Genomic DNA, 6,438 nt, shown 5'->3' on the forward strand with positions numbered 1-6,438 from the left:
CTTTCTAAGTCTTTCGTATATCGTATTGGGGCCAAGGCTTTTCGAAATAGCACATGCAGAAATGGAGCTCCATATTTTCTGCGTTCTCCTCAGAAATAATTTGTGCAGTTCTCCTTTATCAACTGTCTAGGCGATGTCGATGATCTGGTAGGAGGTCTCTGAAACCAATTCAGTCGACCCTTCCTGGCAAGCTCTTCAGCAATTTCATTTCCTTCCATGTTCCTATGCCCTGGAATCAGATCAGAGAAGTATTAGCTGCACATCCACGATCCCTAACCGTTTTTATTTCTGTAGGATCGCAAGGTCCTCTGTCTGAAAAACTCTAGCAGTTTTCAGGAGATAGATAAATTTACTGATTTAGAGAAAACCCGTGCTCTGACTCCCGATTCTATCTTAGAACCATCAGTGAAGACGTCCCAGCTTCGGTAAAGATTCTTCCTTCGTTCCAAGTTTACTTACTGGGAAAGATTGCCCTGGCATGACCCTCAAACTCCAGTTTGTGGACAAAGAGATCTGTTCGAAGTTCAGAGAAATACGGTGTTAACTGCGTAAAAATCCTATCATGTCCCTGGAGATTTTGCTTGCGGAGGCCAACCTCTTTTAACCTGTTGGCACTTTAAGCAGCAATGAAAATAACATAAAAGTCGATGGGAAGTAAGAGCAAAACGGCATTCAGGGCAGCACTATGGCAAGTTCCTCATGCTCCAGTAATGGCAATACATGCCGTTCCTTGCACTCTCACCAGTTTAGTGATATTATAGCCCTTCCGAAGAGCTTCCCACCAAATCAGGCATCCATACGTTAAAGATCGCAGAACCACTACTTTGTCTATCCAAAGCCGTGGGATAAGAGTTCATTAAATTTCGCTATGTTTAGAGTAGATGATGTATTTTAAGCGTCCAATCATTCACAGTGACTATCAACCCTCAATCTGGCAATTCCGTGGCATCGACACATTTGCAGAACGAGCACACACTCGTCTAACAACAAATTTAAAAATCGGTATAATTTCCGCAACGCTGATTAAAATTTTTCTGCCAGCGATAAAATATATATCAATCAATTGGACGATGATACTTGTAATACTGAGAAGCGTCATAATTGTGTATGTTGGCGAAAATGGTGGTAGGCACTTGCCGTAAGTAACGAGCCCTGCCGGCAATGCCATATCATTCGCTTGTACTTGCATGCGAGCACTTCATCAATTACCACCATTTTACTTATCAATAAAATCAAAGCTCCACGTACAAAATGAACGGAGTAAAGGGTGATCAAATTAGAAGTATCGGGCTTTAGATTTTATTTATTTGTTTAACATAATCCCTCTCAAATGTTGGCCGCAACTGCGCCGTAATTTGGCCAGCCGTAAGCACAAATTTTGAAAGACTCGCGACTCGCTGAAGGATTCCAGACGGTATCCTGTGAATAACTTTAGTAATTTTGGCTTCCAGTACCTCAATAGAAGCTGGTTTTATTCACAAAGTATTTCGATTTTACATACCCGCTCAAATAAAAGCTTAAAGGTGTGATATCATACGATTTTGGTGACAAATCCACTGGTCCGAGACGAAAGATAAATTGTTGACCGAAACGGCGACGCAGCGAATCTATTGTTTTACGTGTTGTGAAATATTGTGGAGATCACGGCCTTCAATTTCCGGAACCGATATCAAAGCGTCGTTTATCACGGCGCGATACATATGCATATAATTTCCTTTAGCTCGTTTTGGGGCGTAGGGCCAGAGCAAACTTATTGAAATCATTTCGATTGTGAGCCAACTGTTTTAATGAATCCCTCTACTTGGGAGTTTAATATATCCGTATCCACCATGCGTCGCCAGGAGGTCTTTGGTCTTCCACGGTTCCTTGCACCTTGCGGATTCCACCACAGAGCAGGCCTGCAAACTGCGCCGGCATCTTTGCGGAATGTGTGGTCTATCCAGCCAAATCGTATGCGTTTGATGCTGAGCTCGATTGGGAGTTCGTTGGTGGAAATAAGCCTCCTAACACGAGACCACCAGATTCTTAAAATTTCGCGTAAGCACGCGTTGACGAAAGATTTCCATCTTTGGATGAGCAACACCGATTTAACGTTGGAATTGAGGACTCGTAGCTAAGTTTTGAGCGATATGAAATTTGAAACCCATATGTTGTGCAACTGTGAAAATGCGGCACGAGCTTTGTTGATACGGTGTGCGATGTCTTCAATCGTCCCGCCTGGTGGTGTGATTTTACTTCCGTGGTAGCAAAATTCCGTCTTACGATTGATTTCTTCTCCACACACAGTAAACTGGGGGGTCTCGATTTGCAAGCAATTTGAAATGAGTTCAGACTTGCCAACGTTTATTTTAAGGCTCACTTTGCTTGCGACGGCGCTGAGCTGGTTTAAATTTGTTTGCAGATGTGACATTTTGACGGACAAAAGCGCTATGTTATCTGCATACGCTAATTCTTCTAACTGATCATGAAAATTCCAGGGTACGTCGCATTTGCCTGTCAGCGCTTTATTCAGCACATCGTCGACGACTATGAGAAATAGCAATGGCGGCAAGAGGCAACCTTGTTTCACACCGAATTTCGGGCGTATCGCATCCGAGAGTTGTTTGTTGTGTAAAATTCTACATACAAAAGCTTCATAATGAGCTCTGATAATGCTAATGACTTTCGCCATTCACTGTTACATTAGTTGCAGCCTCGTTTTTTAAGAAATATGGACCGATGATCCCTTCATTCCATAGGCTACACCCAGCGGTTATTTTCAATGGATCTAATGACTGTTCTTGAATGGCTTCGGGTTGCTCCCTAGCCCAAATACGGACATTTTGTTTATTGACGTAGCCATCAAGCCAAAAATGGGTCTCATCGCTGAGCCAAATTCGGGTCCCAAAATGCGGATGAACACTTTTCACAGAGCGTCGATTTGTAAACGCTGTTGAGGCAAAAGTCTTTCCATTATGAAATGTCAACAAGTACTGAAAAAAAGTATCGGTTTAGTCAGGCGTAAGCTTTCAAAAAAACTATATTGGAAAAAGTACCACCAATCTGATCACCCTCTGAATGTAGAGACCCTGCATGTGCCTGAAGGTCGATTTATCGGTATGTAAATATGTATATACCTGTATGTATGTATGTAAATTTAGTGTAACATACTCGTGCACATAAATGCATACTACGAAGCAGTACTTCACTTTTAAATAAAAGTACTTCAATCTTTGTTTAGCTATTGTGTAATGTGTACGTGCCACTTACACACACATACACACATATTCAGGCATAATTATCGTATTCACAAAATTTTCTATCATACATCCTTGTACACACACACACATCTATCTACTCGTGCTGCTTATGACGGTTACCGTGACTAGACACTCAAAAGTATGTAGCAACTTACTTGGTTCATTATACTGATGGATTACCCTGCTCGACATTAATGACACCGGTGTTGTCGTTGATGAAAACGATGAAGGTTGGAGCATACATAGTTAACGCTCTTAGCTATTGGATATTCTTTGATTCTGTCTGCCCTTATTGTTCGGCAGCTTAGTTAAGTGAGTGAGTTATAATCAATGTGGCTGATGAGCTTGATAAATATTCATCATTAAAATTGATAACCAAGGGCAACCAATCAGGCTCAGACCTAACTTGACTGAGACAAAGTGGCTTTGGCAAATGTTACCCTCACGTAGCGGCATGTTTGTTGGCATAAAGCACTTGGCATGTAAAACATTTTGGAGTGCCATTGAAGCTCTGGATATCGATATGAATGAGTTCAATCGAATTCTGTGTTATATATAATCATAGAAACACGCGTGCATTGTATGAATAAGTAGATTTTTCAAATGTTCACATATGATCCAACCCATTCCACGGCTGCTGGGAACTTGCTAGCGACTCTCATTCGCTTAATTCAGGCTTGGACGATGGCAGTGACGGGGCGAAGGATTAAACATGCACGTTTTCGCGTTTTTCCTTTTGCTACTTTTATTTTCATACATTTTTTCAAAAAGTATAGCTCATTCTACAATAAAAATCATACAAATGAATGTTTAGAACTCAGTGCAGGAACGCTTTAAAAATGATTTATGTGTGAGCCATATTAGTGTTGTTTATAAGAGCTTTCATCTCGGCAAAAAAATAAACTTTTTCATTACAGAAATACGCTCGGAGATTTTCCATTGCCTACCGAGGGGCGACCGCTATCAGAAAAAAAAAAATACCAGTCTAACGGTTAGACTTGATAGAAGTGAAACCTTCCGTAAAACAAACTGAGAGAGAATAAGACGAAAGCAGTATTAGGAGCAAGATAATTATAGGTTCATTATAATATTGCTATAAAGTTCATATTTTATTTTCTTCATTTTATCATTATTCATCCTCAATGTTTTCAATTTCAACAAATGATACGAGTGGCTTATGATAGATAAAATATGATACAAATGCTTTGGTTTCGATGTTGTCAAAAAAAATACCCAAACGGACCGAAGAAACAGACTTACAAATTTCTTCCATTTTCGTCTACTTGTATTCATATAAAAATTTATGTCTCTTCCCACCAAAGCTAAATGTATTAGTATATTTCTTCTTGTATTTATTCAAGGCTGAAATCCCGGCGGTACTGCAATACCGGGTCAACCCGTGGCAGAGAAGGAGCAAGCCCCTAACACACTCCGCCCATTTCCAAAAATTAGTTTAACATTTGTTGTCCTCCGATGGAGGATCTATCAGATGTTAAGCTGATAACCACACTACCTAGTCAATACATTTTAAATAATAAACCTAATAAACCTTTTGAGAATTACACGCTCACAAAAAAAAAAATAATGTACGAAATATTTATACCGATTCACTTAAACTGACTTTCAGTATCTAAACCAAAAATAGAAAAGCCAAAAAACTGTTTTCAATAAATAATCAGAAATGTCCTACAATGCAAATTTCAAAAAAAAAAAAATTTTATTTCTTGCGATTCGAACCAAGAATTTTGGATCGGAAGCTCACATTGCTAGCCGCTCGGCTATCGCGCCATACTGTCGGTGCTGGCCTAAAAGTTATTTAGTTCGTCGCTACGTTTATATGTTGTAATTCGTTTCACTTTTCCCAAATCACTCCCAACCGATTCACTTAAACTGACTTTCAGTATCTAAACCAAAAATAGAAAACCAAAAAACTGTTTTCAATAAATAATCAGAAATGTCCTACAATGCAAATTTCAAAAAAAAAATTCCATTTTCGTCTACATGTATTCATATAAAAATTTATGGCTCTTCCCACCAAAGCTAAATGTATTAGTATATTTTTTCTTGTATTTATTCAAAGCCGAAATCCCGGCGGTACTGCAATACCGGGTCAACCCGTGGCAGAGAAGGAGGAAGCCCCTAACACACTTCGCCCATTTCCAAAAATCAGTTTAACATTTGTTGTCCTCCGATGGAGGATCTATCAGATGTTAAGCTGATAACCACACTACCTAGTCAATACATTTTAAATAATAAACCTAATAAAACTTTTGAGAATTACACGCTCACAAAAATTATTTATATCAACATATAATATAACGCTTCGTAACTAAATAACTTTTAGGCCAGCGACGACAACATGGCGCGGTAGCCGAGCGACTAGCAATGTGAGCTTCCGATCCAAAATCCTTGGTTCGAATCACAAGAAAAAATGAAAGTTATTTTTATTTAGTTCGTCGCTACTTTTATATCAACATATAATATAACGCTTCGTAGCCAAGAAGGTCGCTTTTTCGTTTCACTTTTCCTCAAATCACTCCCAACGATTCTAAAGAAGTTTTCACTTCAAAAACTTTTTCTGTCATTTGATGTTTCATGCCCAAAGATTGGAGCATAGACACTTCCGATTGGCAGGCACGCCCCAACCCATTCGGTTACGGCGACCGCCTCTAGTACCGTAAAAAACTTATACAATGATTTTTGTAGTGATGGCAGTTCACTCAAAATAAATTGTTACGCCTGAAAATATCGAGCCTGTGCACGAAAAGATTGAGCAAGACTGTTACGTCCCATATAGTGAGATTGACACATCCTTGGGTTTTAGTATGACGAGCATCAATAAGATTTTGAGTGATCAATTTATAGCAGAAAAGATGTGTGTTAGATCCCTCATATGGCTGAGTGCATAAGTCTTCCTGGTGTTTGGCCGAGTTATCTCAACCTTATCCGTGCTATGGTTTCACAAAACAGATGTGAAAAGGAAGGAGAAGCTTTGATTAGAGGTTATCTACCAACAGTGGCTATTAACGTTCGTATATCTTGCTTCAAAGTGCAGGTGTCTGATATTTAAGCCCACAATATCCGCAGATGTAGCAACAAAGTGAGAGCCCAGATGTCTAAACCTTGGCTCGACAAGAGCAGGGCAGCTGAGAAAAGGGTGCTGAGATGATTCCACCTCACACTCCAGACAGCTTCTGCA

General features: G+C 39.7%; 2 pseudogenes; both read right to left on the minus strand.

Annotated features, from left to right (window-relative positions):
- Positions 1-4,591: 4,591 nt before the first annotated feature.
- LOC129239863 (U2 spliceosomal RNA) lies at positions 4,592-4,775 on the minus strand (annotated as a pseudogene).
- Positions 4,776-5,309: 534 nt separating this feature from the next.
- Positions 5,310-5,493, minus strand: LOC129239923 (U2 spliceosomal RNA; annotated as a pseudogene).
- Between the last annotated feature and the right edge of the window lie 945 nt (positions 5,494-6,438).

The sequence above is a fragment of the Anastrepha obliqua genome, chromosome 2 (assembly GCF_027943255.1).
Source record: "Anastrepha obliqua isolate idAnaObli1 chromosome 2, idAnaObli1_1.0, whole genome shotgun sequence".
NCBI classification, from domain to species: Eukaryota; Metazoa; Arthropoda; class Insecta; order Diptera; family Tephritidae; genus Anastrepha; species Anastrepha obliqua.